The following is a 22,196-nucleotide window of genomic DNA, read 5'->3' as shown; positions in this document are numbered from 1 at the left end:
AATCCTCAGTACTGGGCTGGGGGAGAATTTAATTTTTCAAATCTGTAACCAAAGAAATGTTTTTTGAACTCAAAACTCCTGAGATGTTTTTATTCGAGAATAGAATTTCTCCACTGAAACACAGACTAATTAAATCTTCATAGCTTGCTATATACTTCATATTACTTTCCTCAGGACTAAAGAATATAAAGTTCTAGATTCTACTCCATAATGATGTATAGTATATTATGCTTTAATGCTAACAAATGATACTGTACCTACTATACTGTATAAGGCTTCCTTTGTATGCCTTGAGTTTGCAAACATTATAATATCCTAAATAAGCAAACATATAAGGTAGTCACAGTGCTGTCATAGTAAATGCTAAGTGAACCCTCCCAGGGACATAGATCTCTTATCATAGGAAATCAGTTTGTTAATGGGAGATCATTTCTCAGGGTTGGGGGTCTATGGGTATATATATGTATTTGTGCTCCAGAGGTGTTGCCAGATATTTTTCAATTACTTTCTGAATTTTGCACAAATATTCACCAAGTTCCTCTTTCACTAAGGAGTTAATCTGACATGGAAAATTTATCCATGCAAAACTTTTACTTTAATAGGCTGGTTGCAACAGGCCCTTATGGTTCCAGATGGTACAGAAAGTGTATTTGTCCATTCATAATCTTCTGGCAATAGGAAATTTTGCAACAAGTACAACTGGATAAAACAGAGCTGTTGTCCATATCTGGGAGGCCATTGCCTGGCCCAGGTAATGAATGTTGGAAAACTGTTGAATAAATGAATGAATGAATATTCCACAAGCTGATTTGGAAGCCTTATTGCTGTGTTACTCCGTTAATTATCCCTACTTCTCAATAACTTATGTCATCAATGGGAAAAGTTTGGAGATCTCCTTCCCTAGTAAATGTCAGAAGCAAGTTGGTAATTATGATTTAGTCAAAAGCATTAATGAAAACAGAGAGAGAAAGCCAAGGGTGGGGAACAATTAACAGAGCAACTGAAGCTGGTAAGAACTCATCAAAAAAAAGCAGAAGAAGCTGCAACAGTGATGAGCTAGGACCAGAAGTCCTTGGACCTGTGGATATTTAGGTTGATTGCTCAGTTCAATTTTAGAATAACTCAACAGATTCATGGTGTCAGGAATTGGGGCAGAGTGTTAGGGTGTCCTTCTGTAAACCAGAAAATAGAACAAACTTATATTTAAATAGTATTTTAGTTGTGTTTTCAAATAATATGCTCAGTATATTTTTTTCTCCAACATTCAGAAATCTTTTCAGGTTTAATGCTTCTAAATTTTAAAGTAATGAGATAATGTGAAAAAGTATAATAAATACCCTTCTCCTGCTTTCAGATTTTTTTTTTTTTTTTTTTTTTTTTTGGTACTGGAAATTGAACCCAGTAGCACTTTACCACTAAGCTATATCCCCAGACATTTTTATTTCTTGAGACAGGTTCTCAATAAATTGTGATCCTCCTGTCTCAGCTTCGCACATCACCGGGATTACAGGTGTGTGCCACCATACCCAGCTTCGGGTTTGTTTGTTTTTTTGTTTTACATTCTGCAGTGTACATCAAATGTACCTGTTGCTTTAAATGTAATGAACGTATTATTTCAAAATCTAGCTAATGATCTAAAATTATTTATTTAAAAATAAGTAATAATGTTTCCTAACTTTAACACTAAACAAAGTTTTTATATTGTTTCCCAAAGAACTATCGTCTTAAACAGAAAAGGATGTGGAAAAAAAAAATCATCACACAGACTAAGCCATAACAAAGACCATATAAGTAACAGAAGTAGTTTCCTGAACAGGAGAGAGATAATTTCCTGTAGCAGAAGCTCAAGGAAAGAATTCACAGGTGTGATGCTGTCTGAACAGGGCTTGAGGGTAATGAATGGACATTTACCAACAGGACAGGTGGGAAATGGTTCCAAGTGGAGGATGGGCATAGAGTAAGAACACAAACGTGAGGCAGCATTGTGTGCTCAGAGGTCTGCAGCTTTTTAGTATTGCTTGAAGTTTTAATGAGAGAGTTGTGAATGATGAGAAGTCAGAGGTACTATCATGAGTATTTTGTCTGTCCTGCTGATGAGTCAAATTTTATCTTGTAGAGTTGGTGGGGAATCAGCAAGTGATTTTACTAAAGGAAATAATTTGGTGGAAGTTGTTGAGAAAAGGCCCTTTTCTCCCTTTTCATTATTATAATTTTTATTGAGACAGTATTGTACACCTTTTGTATTGTATACAATCAATGTATACAGTGTGCAGTGATCAAATCGGGGTAGTGATCTCCTCAAACATTAATCATTTCTGTGTGGTGGGTTGGGTACTTTCATACTGTCTTAGTTATTTCAAAATAGATCACAGATCTGTCATAACCAAGTTACCCTACTATGCTATAGGAAACCAGAACTAATTCCTCCTATTGTGTTTTGTTACCTCTTATTTAACTTCTTTCCATTCCCTACCCCATTATTCTATTCCATTCTATGAGATCAACACTTCAGTTACTACAAATAAGTGAGAATATGTGGTATTTGTCTTTCTGTGTCTGGCTTATTTCACTTAGCTTAATGATCTCCAGTATTATCCACGTTGCTGAAATGACAGAATTTCATTTTTTTAATGACTGAATAATATTCCACATTTTCATTATCTAGTCATTCATCTAAGGGTATCTGAGTTGATTCCATATCTTGGATATGATGAATATTGCTTCAGTAAACATGGAAGTATAGATATTTCTTTGATATACAGTTTCATTTCCTTTGGATATATATTTTGGTGTTGTTTTATAATCGGCAAAACGGGGGAGTGATTGTATCAATGCTTCTCAAGTCTTACACATTCACCTGAGGTGGTCTGGAAGACATAATGTAATAAAAGCATAAGAACTCTGAATCAGAATGGCGGGTGTTAAATTCCAGTCCTTCGGCTGGCTTCTTAACTGGGCGACTGAGGCTAAGTTATTTCTGGCCTTCAATATCTCGTTCTTTTCTAATGTGTAAAGCAGGGTTAACAATGTCCACTCACACTGAACTTGGAAGGATAAACTAATATAAGGCTTTTAAAATATAAACTACTCTCCCTGTGGCATCTCAAGCATTCAACAGATGTTATTTATTATTATCTGTATAGACCACGGTATGTTTTGTGGGCAGAAGGGGCGGTGGGTGTTCGGTACAAGGTAGATGCTCCATATTCTGGTTGAATAAATAAAGTCTGTGTGTTTGGTACTAGAGATTTCTTTTGGTACAGGGGCGCTTTGCCACTGAGATACATTCCCAGCCTTTTTTACATTTCATGTTGAGACAGGGTCTCCCTAAATTGCGGTGGCTGGCCTTTAACTTGCGATCCTCCTGTGTGCGCTTCATCAGTCGTTGGTGATTTCAGGGGTGGGCCTGAAATCCACCTCCCCCCTTTTTTTAAAATAACTTTTTTCTTTTGTTCTCAGAGCTTAATTCTTTATTAGCCCAGTAATTATTTCCCAAAGAAAGGTAAAGCTAGTTTAAATTTCGTGCTCAATCTTTGCCCTATGCTTACTCTTAGACTGTGAGCCTCATGATAATTAAAAAATAATTAAATGGTAAAACTCCCTTTAGAGTGGGTAAGCTGAGGGAGGAAGGGAGAGAGTCTCTGTTAGCCGGATCCAGCCGGCTACTGTGTAATAGGATAACTCTCACCTAGGTGCGCATCTCCATTTTATCTCACAAGACGCTTTGAAAATTCTCGGTCACTGTCATTACAATTGATTTTGAAGCTGGGCGCGCGCGCATGCATACACACACACACACACACACACACACACAGAGCAATATTCCATTTTCCGTGTTGTCGATCAAGCAGAAAATAGGACAACGTAACTTTTAAAGAGCCTGAAAATCAGGGCTATCAAAAATAGCGAACTTCTAGTCCCCATTAACCCGCTGATCAAAAACAATCCATGCACATTGCAGCGTGTGTGTTTTCGGTGGCGGTGGACCCTAGCCAAATACTCAGCTTGTGGTTCTCCCGGGTGCTTTTTAGTGAGAGGAGTTACCAGTTTAGCACCGGCAAGGAGGAAATCGCCTTGGAATCTCTGGAGGTGGCCTCCTAGAAAGATCGCTGCGAGGGGAGGAGCCCTGATTGTCCTGGAAGAAAAGCATGGCCCCATCCGGGAAGTCACAGCTTGCGGGGAGGCTGGGTCTGGCAGCTCCGGGTCCTGGGGGTGGCAGGCGCCGGAGCAGCCGGCCTCGTCGCTGGGCCCTGCGCGCCTGAGAGGGGGCTTAGGGTGCAAGTGAAAGACGCAGCCAGGCGGACCTGCGTGGGCCCCGGCCTCCCCCGTCCGCAGGCGGGGTGGGCACCGAACCCAACCACCGCTCATCCCAGTCGGCGAGCGATTCCCCACCAGCGGGCGGGCTCCACTTCGGGGCGGGCAGCCCTGGGCCTCCGCGGGGCGCGGCAGCCCCGCCCCCCGAGAGCCCGCGCTTCCGCCCGAGACCCGGCGGCGGCCGTGACCGTGGCTGCGCCGCGCCTTCCGCCCAGGAGCTGCCGCCACCCGCCCGCGCCGTGGCGCACCGCACCCACAGGCCGCGGGACCCCGGGGGCACCCGTGCGCCGGGGCCTCCTCCATGCGATCCGGACTCTCAGAGCCTGACGCTGGGAGGGGTTGGCAAGCCCCGCGCCCCGCTCCCGCTGAGAATGGGCTACTTTGGACACCTGCGACCGCCCTGGAACCCGGACTTGGCCAACGATTGCAACCCTACCGGGCTGGGAGGGAGAAGAGAGCCAGCGAAGCCTCTTTCCTCTCCCAGACTCGCAGCTGCAGCGGAGGGGCCGACCCCCAGTGCGGAAGGGCGGGAGCCTCCGCGGGGACCTAGTGGATCCCGGATCTCTTATTGCCACCCGCAGACTGGGCGAGCTTACCCTTAAACTCAAGAGTGTACGGGAACGTTTCCGCCTTCTTCCCCAAGACCCTTCCGCCACCGTGCCTGCTTAAGCAAGCCTGTGGTCTGGAAGCCGATTCTACCACTTCCCCTCCCTCCCTTCCACTTACCTCCGTTTCTCTTACCTTTTTTTTTTTTTTTTTCTCAAAAGCTCCAAGGCAAATATGGACAAGAGTGAACAAGTTAGGATATAGCCAAGAGTGCGTGTATTGAGGAGAGGGTGGAGAAAGGTGGGCGAAAATAATGAAAATAAAAATTAGAAATATCCGAGTGTAAACACTCTCTCCCTCCCTCTTTCCCTCCTCCCCCACCTCTTTCTGTACCCGTCTGCTAGCGGTCGGTCTTAGCTATATACAATTAGAGACAAATTTTAAATATTCAGTTCTAGGAGAAATTTTTTATGTTGATACTAATGGTAGTAGCGTGGCCAGGAGCTTCCTTCTCGGTATTTATTTTACTTTTCTGGTGCATATTCATTCTAAAGGAACCAAAGAAGTAACACTTGGGAAGGCCATTTCTGAGGCTGGATTCTCTGGGAGGGTGGCCTTTGTCACCTCTGCAGCAAAGGTTACTGCTGGACTCTGTTCAAGGTGTAAGGGGAGTGGGGGAGCTGCTTCAGGAAAACATCATCTGTGCGCTAATGAATGTTCTCATCGCTGCTAAGGCAAGCGTTATTCATAAGGACAAGGCGGGTTGCTGAATCGGAGGGTAGAAAACGTAAATTGAACTCTGGGCGAATCATGTCCCTCCCGCCACCGAAGTGTCAGATTCTTCTCGATCCAACATTCGCTTCAGTTGCGAACAACTGCATTAAAATAAGGCAGTAAGAGCTGACTGCGTAAGAAAGGCTCTCTGAGAGTCTTCCCAGGATTGCGTAGTCCTGGAATATTCTCTTATTCAAGAGGCCTCTTCCAGTTGATTTTAACGGGGTTTGGGTTATTGTTCTCACAACCGATAGGGGGCAGCAGATGCACCGCGATGCCCGGCGACGTGCTAGAAGAGCGCCCTGCTGGCCTTAGTAATCCTAAATAGAACGTTTGGGTTAGAAGTCAGGATCTACCACCTGCCTCTACACCCACAGCAACAGCTATGCAGCATCGGGTTTGCAACCCTGGGCACCTGGGGTTTTCCTTGTGGGTCAAGCCATCTGTGCACCAAGCAACTTAGCGCACAGCGTTAATAAATTCAGGTGTATGCAAATACTATCATTAATAAAAACATACAATCATTTGAAAGTGTAACACAATTTTTTGGCGCCCCCCCCCCCCCATAAACATATAGCTACCAGAGTCTGGATGGTGGTGGTGGTGGTCCCGGGGATTGGTTAAATTATGTTGAATTTTAAAAAGACTTCTCTTATTAGAATTGGGGATTACTGATCCATAGAATCTTCTGATTAATGTGGTAAAAACTCGGAGGCTTCGTAAAGTGGAAACTGGGCGAATTCTGTCAGTTCTGCCAGGCTGTGCGTCTACTAGCATCGCGAAGTGTCAGCAGCGCAGTCCAATTCTGAGAGCGCAGAGCTGGGAGCTGGGGCAGCTCGGGTTGGTCCAGACCCGGATATTCTTAAGGAGTTGTGTTTTCCTGAAAACCCACCACTCTTGCTAAGCCAGAGAGCTGAGTTTTCTGCTTTTTTGAAGAGATTTCATATAGCTTCTTCAACTTCACATTTCCTCAAAACGAGGGTTATTTTTCTCTAAATTAAAAATACAGTTGTGGAGCACTATTTTTTTTTTTTAAAGAAAAGTAAAATCCAATGTAAAAAATTAGAGACTGGCTATTACAATCATCTCTAAGTAGCTTTTAAAAGTAATTACTGTTAAATTATATGAGTGAAAAAAGTATGTAATAGCAAGATTATGCTCTTCCCCCATATATCTCATGCGCAATTAAAAACCGATTAATCCCTGGAATACTTTGGAAGGTAAAGCTTAGTCTAATTACAGAATTGTCATAACATGACACCAAGATGTTATTTATTACAAGGAACAGAACATATTGATGCTATGCAATTTTCCCAACATCATCATAAATTCCAGAAATGCAACTGTATACTGAAGAAGGGAATAATTTTAATTTTCTGACATTTGTGAGAAACTTCTTTAACAGAAAAAGTCCATATCATGATATCATAATATAGATATAATATGAACTCTGCCCCAAATAATGATGAATACTAATTAAGGTACTATGAAATGGTGGTGAGGGAGGAAATATGCATAAATCCAGGTGAGAGAATTTCAATATTGGGTTGAAAATCTTAACTAGAGGCCCAACTGCTTCTACAGAGAGCCCTACAGCTGTTGAACATGGAATGGGCTCTTTGAGGGATCTGAGAACGCAGATTATTCTTTTTGCCTAAAGATAAGCCCAGAACAGCTATTAAGTTTACCAAGGACCAGTACTACATGTATAAGCAATTGCATGTCGCCCAGTTTGTTCCATGTTTAATAGGAGTGAAAGATCTATTACGAAAGTTTCTTTTAAAAAATCTTGCTACAAATTAGCAAAAAGAAATATGTCAGCATTTAAAACAATATATTACTTTATGATACAATTTGGTTTGTTGCTAAAAAAATGACTTTTTTCTTGTGCTAGCTATTCAAGGCAGATATCATTAGCTCCATTTTATATATAAGGAAACTGAGGTTCAGAGCTTACGCTACTTTACTTTCCCCAATTTCCCGGTTATTAACTGGAAAGCCACTTTCTGATTTAGACCCAGACTTTTTATTCTATACTAAAACTGGAGTGTATCCTTACCATGGGTCACAATTCAGGAACTTTCAGAGGTCTAATGACTGAGCAAAAATTACTAAACTTATTTATATCATGACTTGAGTGGCCAGAAACTAAATTAAAAATAAACAAACCCTACATGCCACAGAAGATCTCAATCTTGAATTTCTGTATCCCAGATGATTTATGGAGGCAATAATGGGGTAGGCAGGAGTCTACATTTGTTTTGAAGTTTCAAAAATGTAAACAAATAAAATGATTATTGTCAATAGGTTAATTAAAATTCCATTGTTTTGCTTTGCCTGGGATTATATAGGTGAAGAGTTGTATGGTCAGTATGAAATAGGAAAATGAATTGATAGTTGCTTAATGCTTAGTTTGTTTGCTAGACAATATCTTTAATTACATAAAGAATGGAAGTGTTATAATAATAATAGCAAATGTTAAAAGGGAGACTTTGGATATGAAAAGGAATCACTGGTACATGGTAAAATCTCAGACCATACAGTTATTCTGTTAGGTATTAGTTCTGCCACTTAACAGGTTTCTAATTATAAAGGAGTTTTGCTGCGGTTTGGGGATTTTATGTTGTATTGCCACAAGTACAATGTTATGTGAGGAACATTAGTGTAAATTGGTCATACTTAAATTAGCAACATGATGCATTCATAGTCATAAAGGAATGGGGAAGGGCGGGGTACGTTGGAGATTATTCAATGGCAGCTCCCAGAGAACAGTTTCCTGAGCTCTTCCTTTGTGTCCCCCTTTCTCTAGTCCAGGGAGTCTCAAGTATTTTCACCTTAGGACGACCTTGCAAAGATTTTATTTATTTGGGTTTATGTGGATTGCATCTATCAATACTCACTGTGTTAGAAATGAAAATTATAAAAATGTTAAAAAATTTGTTACTTATATTAAGTTTATTATACATTAACATAAATGACATTTTAAATGAAAAATAATCATATATCCCCCCAATTAATAAAAAATGCATTTTATATTTTGCAAGTCTCTAGAATCTGGCTTAATAGAGGCAACTGGATTCTCCTATTTTCTTCTGCATTCCTTATGTTGTAATATATTGTGTAGGTTGAAGAAAATCAGACCTCAAAGAGATATATATATAGTTGAAAGGGGAGGACTATTTAAATAGCACTTTCAGATAATTGTGGATAATCTTTTATATTATTCCCCAATACTTCAAGTGGTAATTTTAAAAAAAAAGTTAGCTGCAATGTATAATTTAAATCCATTATCAATAAACTTTACTTTGTTATATTAAGACCAAATGTTCTATCGAATGGATGTTTTACCTATGAATTATTTGTAACAGCATTCACTGGTCATTTGGAAGTTATTGGTTTACTGAATTGTGCAGATCCTCCAAATATTGTCTGTTTCATCATGTTATCAAAAATATTATTTTCATTAATTTTATTTCTTCGGGAAAATTTTTAAATGTTAGGTTACAAATTTTTCAATATTCTAATTTTTGTATGTAAATTAAAATTTCATTGCAGGTAAAAAGTACTGTCAGTTGATTTCCTTGAAGTGACTGGCTCACTTTGTTTATTTTTGAGAAAATATCTGCCAGATATTCAAGGCTGAATAACCATAGTTTTTCTGTCAGTCAGTTACTTTTTCAAATAAAATTGCTATTATATAAAACACTAGTTCGGTTTGAAACTCAATTGTACCAGTGCTTTTCCTGGAAAACTATTATACTGTGTGTGTGTGTGTGTGTGTGTGTGTGTGTGTGTGTGTGTGTGTGTGTGGCAGAAGCACTTAATATATACTCCCCATTTCATCCCACAGAATATTAAAAAGTTGCCCTGGAGAGTCGATATTTAAAAGATTAATGATTTTTACTACTCTATCAATCATGTGCGTGAGTGAAACTGGCTTTTTTTGTTACTACAAATGTGTGGTGATGAAAATTATAGTGACTACAGGTGCCCCCTTCCCTTTTGATGGTTTCATTTTCTCAAGTTTTGCTTTCCATGGTTTCAGTTAACTGAGGTCAACTGTGGTCTGAAAATATTAAGTAGAAAACTCCAGAAATAAACATTTTGTAAGTTTTAAAATGTTTGGCATTCTGAGTAACATGATGAGTTTGTGCCATCCTGCTCCATCCTACCCAGGGCATAAATCATCTTTTGGTCCAGTGGGTCTACGTTGTAGAAACTACTCACCCAATAGTCACTTTGCAGCCATTTTGGTTGTCAGATCAACCATTGTAGGGTGGCAGTACTTGGGATCAAGTAACCCTGGTATAGTGGCCTAACACTGCCTCATCACAATGCCTGATATCATTCACCTCACTTTGTCTCATTACATGGATAAGTGTCATCTCCTAGCATCACAAGAAAGGTAAGTATAATACAAAGGAGTGTTTTGAGAGAGAGAGAGAGAGAGAGAGAGAGAGAGAGAGAGAGAGAGAGAGAGAGAGAGAATATTCACATAACTTTTATTACAGTATATTGTTATAGTCGTTCTGTATTGTCACTGTTCATCTTTTACTGTACCAATTTATAAATTAATTATCATAGGTATATATATATATATATATATATATACACACACACAATGATTTTTGGGAAATGCATTTATTCAGAAGAAGGAAAGGAACATTTGTGTATATACTTGTATATACATTTGTATATATATATCAGGAAAAATATGGTTTATAGAGGGTTTGGTGCTGTTCACAGTTTCAGGCATCAATTGGGGGGTCTTCAAATGTGTTTCTTGTGGATAAAAGGGAGACTATTGTACTATAGGGTTTGATGCCACTGCCTTGCTTTGAGCTGAAGAAACCAGTTTTACTGGTTTACACTATCTGTGAAAATATTAACACAGTGAGAAGAAGGCCAATGGCACCTTAGGATTTTTATGAAAAGTTTTAATATCATAGAATTTCTGATTCGTGAGGGCTACCAGGGGTCTGTGGACCCCACTTTGAGAACCACTGCTCAAGTTCTAGAATGGTGATTGGTGTTATTTGGATCCTTCACCTGTGCTCCAACAACATGCACACTGCTTTACCTTGTTAGTTATCTTCTGCTGTCTACAAACCTAATCTCCCTTGTTAGTAACCATATCATTTATGTAGTTGTTTCCTGACAACTGCTGAAGTGCCTGGTGCTAGGCAAAATTAAAGTTTCTTGATGATTGATTGACTGACACATTGAAATTAGTGGGGTCATACACAACCTTGTTATCACATATCACATCCTCAGAGGATGTGCTTTTTACTTATGTTACTAAGTGAGGACAATGGTCTTTTGGGAAATGCATTTATTCAGAGGAAGGAAAGGAACATTTGTCATCATATTTGTCATTTTCCCAAACAGCTAGCATCCTTGACAGTCACATTCAGATGTGTTCTCTTATTTATTCCATTGCTAGCACTCAGAACACAACTTCACATACCTCTGTAAGAATTTGAGTTTGGTTTATAATGATTTTAAAATATTGTAGTCATTAGTGCCACCAGAGGAATGGCTTCTAACAGTAAAGGGCTTGTCCAATTTGTATGGACAAGTTGAGAAGCACAGCTGAGCTTTGGGCAGTTCATTAGTTCCACTCCTTTGGGTTATGCAAGATTTCCTAAATATGTGAGAAAGTCCTGTTGCCTGTGAGGTCACAGATTCATCTACTATAAATAGCAATATGCTTGTATTTTTCACTTTTCACATTCTCAGTCTTTATGATTAGAAATTGTATAGTAGCAGAATCATCTCTTAATCCGGAAAAGGAAAGTGAAATTGTACTAGTGGTATTTCTGGGAGCAGTACCTCACTTTTGGTGTGAGATATTACTTCTGTTTTTATAGACATATCTGCTGAGAAAACAATATACATGTGATTTTGTGATAGTAAATAGAAGCCAAGAAAGTAATTAAGGACACACAATTTACATTCTTTTATCATGTGTAAAATTTTAGAGTTGAACTTGCTGAGTAGTGGGTGTCTTTAGCCCTATTCCCATGGAGTAGTACATGCAATGTCAGTATTGCACTATTAATCCCTTCCAAGAAGAAGTATAATGGATAAGCTAGCCTCTAGCCACACATGAAACAGATCAACTAAGAATTTTGATTATGTTGCAATGCTGGGGATAAAACCCAGGGCCTCACACATGCTAAGCAATTACTTTACTTGCTATTGAACTATACTTCCAACTCAAGAATCCTGACTATAAGTTTTGTTTAATTTTAATTCATTCAAATTTAAATTTAAAAACAAATTCTGAAGTAGTTTTTAGAAAACTTATTTTGGGTTCAACTTGGGTGATGATAACCTACTTTTGCAACAGGAAATTTTATTAAATGTAAACACTGATCAAGTATTTCCAGAGAAAAATTAGGAACCAAATTGACCTGTGCTGCACATCTAAAATTCCCATTAGATTTCAATGGTTTAATATGATATAAAGAATAAAATATCTCAATATGTTTTTGTGCTGATTACATGTTCAAGTGATAATACTTGGATATATTAAGCTAAATTAAATATTAAAGTTGATTCTATCCCCTTCCTTTACTTTCATTTAAAACTGTGGCTACTAGATAATTTAAAATTATGTATGTGTCATTCATATTTATATTGAACAGAGCTGTTATGGTCACCTTTCTTCTATCTAAAGGGTAAGAAGCCAGATGAAAAAATATTATATCCTCATTCAGACTCATTATAAGATATAGATTTGCTCAAAGCTACTGATCTCCAAAACTTTATTAGGCACCTGTTCAGCATACTTCAAAAGCTTCCTTACTGAACCAGTGTTTTTATATTTCTGTACTATGCATTGCCAGGTTAACTTTGCATCCAACTTGCATTCCATTTCTTATAGCCATTTTAGGTTTATAGCAAAATTGAACAGAAAGTACAGAGGGTTCCCATCTACCCCCTGTATCCCGCCCCCAGACTCCCTCACTGTCAGCCTCCCACAGCAGAATTGTACATTTGTTACAACTGACTAACCTACATTGACACATTGTACCATCCAAATCCATTGGTTATATTAGGATCAATCTTGGTTTTGTACATTCCAAGATTTGGATAAAAGAATAATTTTTAAATGTCTGTGCTTAAAATGTCATATTATCATAGAAAACTTGAAAAACAGAAAGTGTTTAAAAAGTGAAGAAATTAACCATGGCCTTACTACTCAGGAACAAACAAAGGAACAAACAAATTCCTCAACTAAAAATTTGTTTTTGGTATATTATGATATAATCATATTTTGATTACTGTATAATATCATTTAGGTGCTGTTTAATCACCTAATAAAACCTGAACATTTCCCTATGTAATTATTTTTTAAACTGAATAATTAACTGAATAGTATTCCATTATATGAATTTATTTTCCCAATATCCTATCTGATTATTCTTCTACTTAAATTTCTTTTACATTTTGATTATTTCCCTTGGACATAAAAAACTGTGTTCTAAGAAGTCACTGAGACAGAGATAAGGCTATTAAGAATCTGTATATACCTACCAAATCATCACCCATAAAGGTTGTATAAAAGTGCCATTTTTTGCAATAGGTTTACGGAAACTGTTATTATACTTTTTTAAAAAATCATGAATTTTAAAGGCAAAACTTGCTGTTTTGATTTATATTTTTGATTATAATGAGTTTCAACACTAAAAAAAAATGTTAATAGACAAGGATAAGGATGCTTTTGAGTTGTCTGTTCATGACCTTTGATCATTTTCTGCTGTGTAGTTATCTTATTACTAAGATATTTTTAGATGTAAGGATATTAAAATTTTACCTGCCATTAAAGTTGAAAATATTTTCTCCAAGTTTATGATTTGCCTCTTATGATTATATTTTCAATAGATTCTTTTAATTTTTGTTAACTCACATATCATTCTTTTAATTTATTATCTCCTCATCTACATTGTAATACAGTAGTCACTTGTAATTTTTTAAGTCTTGGAATCAGAGGTTGAATCCTTAAATAAATACATTCCCAGTCCTTATATTATTTTATTTTTTACTTTAAGATAGGGTCTTGCTAAATTGCTTAAGGTCTCACTTAATTGCTGAGGCTGTGTTTGAACTTGTGATCCTCTTGCCTCAGTCTCCTGAGCCACTTGGACTACAGGTGTTCTCCACCTTCCAGCAGTCCCTCATATTTCTAAATAGGGTTTATTTAAAAATAGTTCACTCTATTTTTTTCTGAAATTAATTTTGGTGTATTTATGAAAAAAAGTTCAAATTTTATTTTTTTCAAATAGTTACTCATTTTAAAAATACAATAGCATTAATCTATACTATATTCTTATCTATACTAGAGCCCTTTCTGCTCCATTCATCTTTTTAGACATGACTTCCATGTAGTTTTAGTTGTTATTGTGTATTTTAATATCTACCAGTATATATTAATCTTTAATAATATTCTTTTTTAAAAATCTTGATTTGTGGTGGTCATTGTCTTCAGTAGATTCCTTTAGGTGAATGTCACAATTATTTTAAAAAGTTTTCCCTTCCTCCTAAAATTATCACATTGAGATTTTTATTTATACAATTTAAAAATTAATCTGGGGAGATTCGACATCTCTGAAACTGTCAAATTACTTTTGGGTATTGACATAAGAGAAGACTTTGTGCATGTGTCCTTTCCAGTCATACTATAAAACCAGCGTTTTGTAAAATATTGGTGACATTTCATAGTAATTCTACTAAAAAACCTTGTTTTGGGAAAAGTACATGTTGACACTGTCTCATAGTAAGGAATGGATTTTGAATACAGAGAAAGAGGTCACTCTGTATGTTGCTGATAAGACATTAAAGACGTGGGCAGATTGGTAATTAAGAAATGAGCTTTTTAAGTGAAGAATAAAAACAATAAAAGGATGAAGAAGATGGGAAATAAAACAGGGGAACAAAAAAGCAAAAGAGTAATAAAATGAGATAAAAAGCAGATTATGCAGTATGAGAGAGAGAGAGACAGAGAGAGAGAGAGAGAGAGAGAGAGAAAGAGAGATTTTTGACGTAAGCTTCAATTCTCAATTTAAACACCAGAAAGTCAACTAGCACAAGGATACTTTTAATTTGTATCTGAACCCATAAATGGAGGGTCTAGAATGAAAAGGGGGGAAAGTTCCTACTTTAGAAGTCTTAATTTGATTTATTTAGAGAAATATCTTTCTTGTAAAATGTACAAATTGGTTTTAGAAAAAAATTTAAAAACCACATTCAGAGACTATATATACTATTCATTATTTCAGCATGGAAAATATTTTAGTTTGTTTTTCAAGCTTACTGAAATAATTTTCAGCTTTTCACTATAATGTCTAGTTTCTTGGAAATGGAAAACTATTAAGGTAAAAATACCTACAGAAATCAATTACTAATATTTAGATATACAAGAAAAATAACTTATGTTCCTTCATCACCACCCATTGTGAAAGGGCAGGAAATGTGAAGTTTGGATCTCAGGGTCCCCAGTAAGAACGGCAATTGCAGATTCCAACATTTCTTCCTGAAGGTGGCAGTATTTCAGTAACTAAAACAATGACAACAAACTGATTAGTGTGCCAGAGCTTCAGAGTCCTATGATGTCTTTTTTTTAATGGAAAAGTTCCTTGAGCAAGGCTTCTGTTTCTTGGTTTGAATCATCTACTGCAGAAATTTATACCACCTTCCTGCTGACCAATGAGTACTTAGGGTAAGTACTCAATAGAGTAAGGTAGCATTTTCTTTCCTCAGGAAAAATTTGGCAGCACTGGAGAAAGAAAAAAGAATTATTATTAAATTTAGAATTTGAGTAGCAAATGTAAACAGACAGGAAATAGAATGATGTGTCTCAAGATTGTCGGCTACCTCTTTAGTGGGCAAGTGGCTATTAATCCATATGGTTACTGGTAAGAGACAAGGACAACTTCTCAAATCTTTTGTAAATATAAAGACTACATAAATAAAACTTTATTTTTATCAGTAATTAACATGTTACCAAAAGAAGTAAGAGCACTTACAGATTGTGGAATGAATGTACTAACAATGAAAATAAAATGAATTTTATGCTTTAAGAGGAGAAAAAAATTATATATGTATATACATATGTGTCTATGTATTAATGAATTAACATATGGGGAAATAAATACATATAAGCAAAAAAGTAAACACAGATGAGCAAAATTGTTTTCTAAAAATAAAGGTTGAACTGCCAACACTGTTTAGTCATATGATATTTTAAATAACCATTAACTGATAGATGTTCAAGGGTAATTCCTCACTTATTTTGATTGGTTGAGGCCACATAGAACTTAAAATAAGTCAGGCATGCTGGCATTCACCTGTAACCCCAGCTACTCTAGAGGCTGAAGCAGGAGGACAACAAATTTGAGGCCAGTTTAGGCAATTTAGGGAGAACTTGTCTCAAAATAAAATAAAATTAAAATAAAATAAAAATGCTGGGGATGTGGTTCAGTGACCCCAAGTTCAGTCCCAAGTACAGATAAATAAGTAAGTAAATCTGAAGATAGCCTGATTGATTCATAGTACTGTCTGCTGAAAATAACTGGATTATAATTCTTTCAAAGCAATTAGAAACGACAAAGCCCCAAGGCTTTGTTAACTTTCAGAGTTGAAGTCCTCTGAAAGTTAACAATGGAGAGTAACTGAGTCTTTAGAGTAGCAATAGTGTGATATTTTATCCAGTTTATAATCTGAAAAATCTTCTTGAAGATATTTCTTCTTTAGATTTTGTATCAGCAAAGTGTCAAAAGACACCTCAGTTGAATTGCAAACGCAATTTTTTAATGTATAATTATATCAATTTTAGCTTTCCTCTCCTTTCAGTCCCAACTATATAAATTGTGCCAAATTATGTTGACATTTTGTTTATGAGTATAGTCCTACAGTTTTTTTTCTAGTTTTTAAAGACCATAATTCAAAAACACCTATGGATATTTTCTCATACATCCTGTGGTCTAATGAATTAATTCTCTAATCTTGCAGTGTAGGTATTTCGTGGACTAGACTTTTTCTCTCATTTTTAGTCTATACCATTGATGTCTATTAGATTCATTTCCACTTTTTTCAGTAGAAATTACTTTTTCAATTCAATACTTTTATTTTAAGAGAAGTTTTAGGTTCACAGTACAATTAAACAAAAAGCACAGTGAGAGCTCATAAATTTTCTATCCCCATACATACACAAATGACCCCACTGTCAACATCCCACAGTAGAGTGGTACATTTGTTCATTGTTAAAGGATAATTTTGCTGGGCACAGAATTCTAGGTTGTGGGTTTTTTTTTTTTTTTTTCCTCTCAACACTAAATATTTCACCCCACTCTTTTTTGCTTGCAAGGTTTCCATGGAGAGGTCAGATGAATTCTTTTTTTCTCAGTACATAGAATGTTTATTTTTTCTCTTTTGACTTTTTCCCCCGTGATTTTCTTTTCTCTTGGATTATCTGAAGTTTATATGAATATGAAATGCCTGAATATTTTTAATTTTTACTTTTTACTCTTGGCATTTACCATGTTTGGTGCTTTCTGAATTTTCGAGATCTTTGGTATGGTGTCTAATATTAATTTAGGGAAAACTTCAGCCATTATTGGCTTAAATATTGCTTCTACTCCTTCTCTCTTCCTTTTCCTTCTGGTATTCTAATTATGCATATTATGCATGTATCACACCTTTTGTAGTTTCTCCTCAGTTCTTGGACATTCTGTTCTGCTTTTTTTCTCATTCTCTTTTTTTTTTTTTTTCCCTCTGCTTTTCAGTTTTGTAAAATTCATTCTATTGTCCTATCCTCAATCTCAGGGATTCTTTCCTCATCTGTGTCTAGTGTACCAATGAACCCACCTGTTACAGTATTTTTGATCTCCAGAATTTCTTTTTGACTCTTTCTTAGAATTTCCATTTCTCTGCTGACATTGCCCATTCATTCTTGCATGCTTTCTGCTTTTTCCACGAGAGCCTGTAGCATATTGATTGTAGTCGTTTTAAATTCCTGTGTGATAATTTCAATATATCTGCCATATTTGACTGTCTTTCTTATGTTTTCTCTGTCTCTTCAAACTTTATTTTCACCTTTTAGCATATTTCATAATTTTTTTTTTCTCTTAAGTCTGTACTGGCATCCTAAGTGGAAGAGACTCTAGGAAGTATTCCTTTAGCAGTGTAGTGGTAAATTGTGGGGGAAGGGGAAGTATTCTATAATCCCATGATTAGGTCTGAGTCTTTTGGTGAACCTAGACCTTTGGACTGTGACCTTCACCAGTGATTTTCAGTTTTATTTCCCCCCTCGGGTTGGATAAAAGGGCTAGAGGGGGCTGGCGTTGGGTATTTCCCTTTCTCCATGTATGATAGGCTTTACAAACTCCTGTAGGTTAGGCTCTGTAAAAATAGTTTCTCCTGAGGGCAGAACTTGTTTAGAAGAATTAGTGGTTTCTTTTACCCTCCCCTTGCTGGAAGCATGAGGTAACTTTTCTCCAATATTTACCGTGAAGGCCTGGTAGAGTTCTTGGAGGTAAAACTCACAAAAGTATGTGGGCTTCTCTGAGACTGGGTCCCTTTGGAGTTTTTAACTCGCAGACTTGTCCTCACTGTGTAGTTCAGATTCTCCTACCCTGCTACTGGTTTAGGTTGAAGTTTTCCTATTTTGCTGTTGGGGTTTTGGTTTGGGTAAATTCTAATTCTCTGTATTTACCTGTTTGTGCCTCTAATTTTGGGGTAAGTGGTTTCCTTGTGACCTCATTTCTCTTGAAGATCTAAGAAAAGTTGTTGATTTTTTAGTTTTTTGAACTTTTCACTTGTTGTTAGGAAGAGGCACTTGTTTAAAAGTGGCAACTTCTAAGTTCTTTATGTGCCAAATCAAAACCTAAAAGTCTCCAGTTGTTTATTTTTAAATCATAGATATGTAGAGAAATTGTGTAGGGAAATTGAAGCAGTATCTATATGTTCGCCTAATTTTTATACCTAATGCTTTGGAAGACTTCCAGAGGAAAATAGCAACTTGAAATATCCTCTTGAAATACAGGAGAATAATAGTAAAAGAAGTACAGAGTAATTATATATATAATTATATATATATATATATAAATATATATAGTAGATCAGACTCCATGTATGCAAAATTACAACTTTTAAAAACCTCTCACCATTTAGATATGGCTTTTGTCTTAGTCTGTGTGTGCTGCTAAGACAGAACACCATAGACTGGCGTAGTTCATAAAGAACAGAAATTCCTTTTTCACAGTTCCAGAAGCTAGGAAGCTCTAAGGGCCAGTAGGTTTGGTTGTCTGCTCACTGCTTCCGAGAGGGAACTTGAATACTGTATCCTCTGGAGGGAAGGAAAGGTACATGGCAGAAGATGGAAGAGCAAGAAGAGAAGGGACTCCCTCCACCAAGCCGCTTTATTATGAAATTAATAAAGAGCCCTTATTTCCTCCCTCCCTTCCAAAGCCCCACCTTCCGACACAGTTGCATTGAGGATTGAATTCCCAACACATTGATTCTGGAGGACAGATTTAGACCATAGCAGTTTTGGAGACATTATGAGATATAAATGTAGACATCACCTCCAATAGAAACAAAATACACCATTATCCTATTTGTACCCTGACTCTTCTCTAACTCCCTCACTGCAATGTGAAATCCAGTTTGGTAGTAGAAGAAAGATGATAAGCACAAGCTGACTACATTTCTTTCTTTGAAATGCCATGAAGATTTTCCTTTCAGCTGTTGAAATAACAAAATGTTCCTGAGCTATTAAATATTTCACCAGTGTAGTTGATTGTTCCACATGGATTATCATTGCAGGAAGCCCAGAAAATAATTTTTTTTTGAGATACTTGTTGTCTGTGACAACTTTTATTTTTGACATTCAGTAAGTAATAATAATATTTCTGCCACTTTGGCTCCCAAGAAAAACAGATTTCTAAAACCTTGTAGGTATTGTTTCCACACGTTTATGAATAGAACAATACAACCTGATGAACATAATATTCAAAGATACTATGAAAGTCTGCAGATGATTGAAATTACCTTTGGTGGATGGATTGAAATAAACATCATGAAGCTAGTGTCATTGAAGATAAGATTCTTAGGTCAGCAGTGTATAACAACAACTTTAAAAATCTCATGCCATTTCATCTATCTATTCTACTTCAAAGTCATTCTAATTTCAAAGTTATCCATCTTAACATTTTTTATTTTTATGATGCTGGGGATTGGCACTTAACATTGGGCACTTAACACTGAGTCATATCCCTAGTCCTCTAAAATTTTTTTTTTTATTAAAAAATTTTGAGACAGGGTCTTACTAAGTTGTTCAGAGCTTGCTAAATTGCTGAGGCTGGTTTTCAACTTGTGATCCTCGTGCCTCAGGTTCCTGAACCACTGGGATTACAATCATATGCCACTGTGCCCAACTTCAGTGTTTTGTTTTTTTAATAACAGCAAACAAATGATATTTGGAAAATAGGAAAGTCCAAAATTTTTATCTTTTTGGTACAAAGCTCCACAGACATTGGAATAACTTTGAAAATGTTTGCCTTCTGTGCCATTAGCTTCGTTATCTCTTTTTTGATCCCTTAACTAAGAGTAGGTTCACCCACCTATGAACTTCCACATTTTTTATTCTTTATGTTATGGTACTGGGGTTTGAACTCAGGGACCTTCTACTACTGAGTTACATCCTCAGCTCTTTTTATTTATTTTTTATTTGGAGACAGAGTCTTGCTAAGCTGCTGAGGCTGGCCTTAAACTTGCAATCCTCCTGCCTCAGCTTCCCGAGTAGCAGGGATTACAGCTGCATGCCAACATGACTAGCTTTTGTATCATTTCTGAAACATTACATTAATCAGATTATAGATTTTTTTTTCTTATTGACTCCCATTAAACTTGTTAAAGTGAGGAACTTTGTCTTTCTCATTTATGTGTGTTTGTGTGTTTTAACATACATAGTATGCACTATTAGGTTCTTCAAGAGAAACACAGATGAGTAAGACAAAGTCCCTCAAATGAATTTGTTACTATGGTTTAATTAAACAGCACCAGTATCCCTGACACACGGTTTGAATTTCAGTTACTATGGTATGCTATCAGCAAATAGTTGCACAAAGTACAAACTCGTTGCTTGGCACAAATGAACTACTGTATGTCGCAGTATCCAGGAGTGACTGAAGACCAGGGTTGCTCTGTGAGATTCTCTGTTTGGAAGAACTGCCACTCTTCCTTCTAGACTATACCCTCTTAGTCATTTTTAAAGTTTACAGTTCAGTGATATTTAATAGACTTGTATTTCTTTTATAAAAATTGTCTAGAACTTTTTCATAAAACTGAAACTCTACACCCATCTACCTGTTTTCCCCTTTCCTTCAATCCTGGGAGACTGCTATTCATTTTTTTTTGTTGTTGTTGTGGTTTACAAGATTTTGACTACTCTAGATATTTCATATAAAGAGAATCATACAATATGTATCCTTTTATGACCTTCCAGTTATGTTGTGAACCTCATTTGTTATGTAGCCACCTCACAGAGGGAGGAATAAGGGACTGAGCTGTGTTTATGTAGTATTTTAAGTATTGGTGGAAATGTACTTAGTCTTTTAAACAAAACTGTATAGATAAAAATTCTCACATTTTTTTGTTCTCCAGCCCAATGGTTTATCTCATGTAATTAATTGCCAGTGCCCTCCAGTAAGAAATCACCAGGAATGTACCTGTGGTTGAACAAGCTGTTTCTCATTGCATTGCAGCGGGGAAATCACACATCATGGAAACTGGGGTGTGTTTCAACAGGAAGGTGTTCAAAAAAGTCTTACCAAAGGATTTGGGCTTTGGATTGTGTGATTTTGAGAAAGAGCTAAGGAAGCAGAGTTTGCTCTGCATGATTGCTGTCAGGAAGTGAGGGCAGTTTTATGCCTGAGTATTTCAATAGATTTTTATCTATAGAGCGGGTAGACAAGAGCAAGCATGAAACTTGTTGGGAAAGGAGCAGGAGGTGTTCATCTTAGCCAGGAGAGGGGGATGTTTGGCATCTTCTTTTGGTCTGTTCTTAGACTTCATTTTTATAAAATAATGGAGTAGATTTGTTCTGTCTCCCTTTTTAATGGTCTCAGAATGTCCTTCTTTGATGTTGATGTCCTGTGAGATTGTTTATATGCAACAGGGAACATGCTCCTACCTCAAAGGAACATGGTGAGCATTAAATGAGATGAAGTATCTAGAGTGCTGAGCAGATTAATTCTAGAATGAGAACTCATGTTAGCAATAATTGACTCTCATTAGTTCTGTCTCATGAAGTGAGAGGGCCTTTTTTATTCATAGGAAACACTGACTGGGTAACGCTTGTTGCCAGGCTCTGTGCTGAGGATGCAGTGGTCAGCAAGTCCCAGGTGGCAGCTGCCCTGGCATAACCTGCAGTGTCACATGGGTGTGAGAGAGTGAAATGAGAGATTTAACAGAAGGTGAAAAGTTCTATGAAAGGGGAACCATCCCCAGGAGAAAGTGATGTTTGTGATGACATCTAATAGATGAATAGGAGTCAT

General features: G+C 36.9%; 1 protein-coding gene and 1 long non-coding RNA gene across 2 annotated transcripts in view; one reads left to right on the top strand and one right to left on the bottom strand.

Moving 5' to 3' along the window:
* LOC306637924 overlaps positions 1 to 9,429 on the bottom strand; it is a 44,600-nt gene extending 35,171 nt beyond the window's left edge. The window contains exon 1 of the long non-coding RNA XR_013757312.1: positions 4,911 to 9,429. This is a non-coding gene — a long non-coding RNA (uncharacterized lncRNA). The remainder of the gene's footprint in view (positions 1 to 4,910) is intronic.
* Positions 1 to 22,196, top strand: part of LOC306637929 (uncharacterized protein) — a 139,151-nt gene that overhangs the window by 88,775 nt on the left and 28,180 nt on the right. The window lies entirely within an intron of this gene.

Source organism: Sciurus vulgaris (genome assembly GCF_902686455.1).
Source record: "Sciurus vulgaris genome assembly, chromosome: 10".
In the NCBI taxonomy this organism is placed as follows: domain Eukaryota; kingdom Metazoa; phylum Chordata; class Mammalia; order Rodentia; family Sciuridae; genus Sciurus; species Sciurus vulgaris.
The sequence above is the reverse complement of the archived record's forward strand: the minus strand, read 5'-3'. Positions and strand labels throughout refer to the sequence as shown.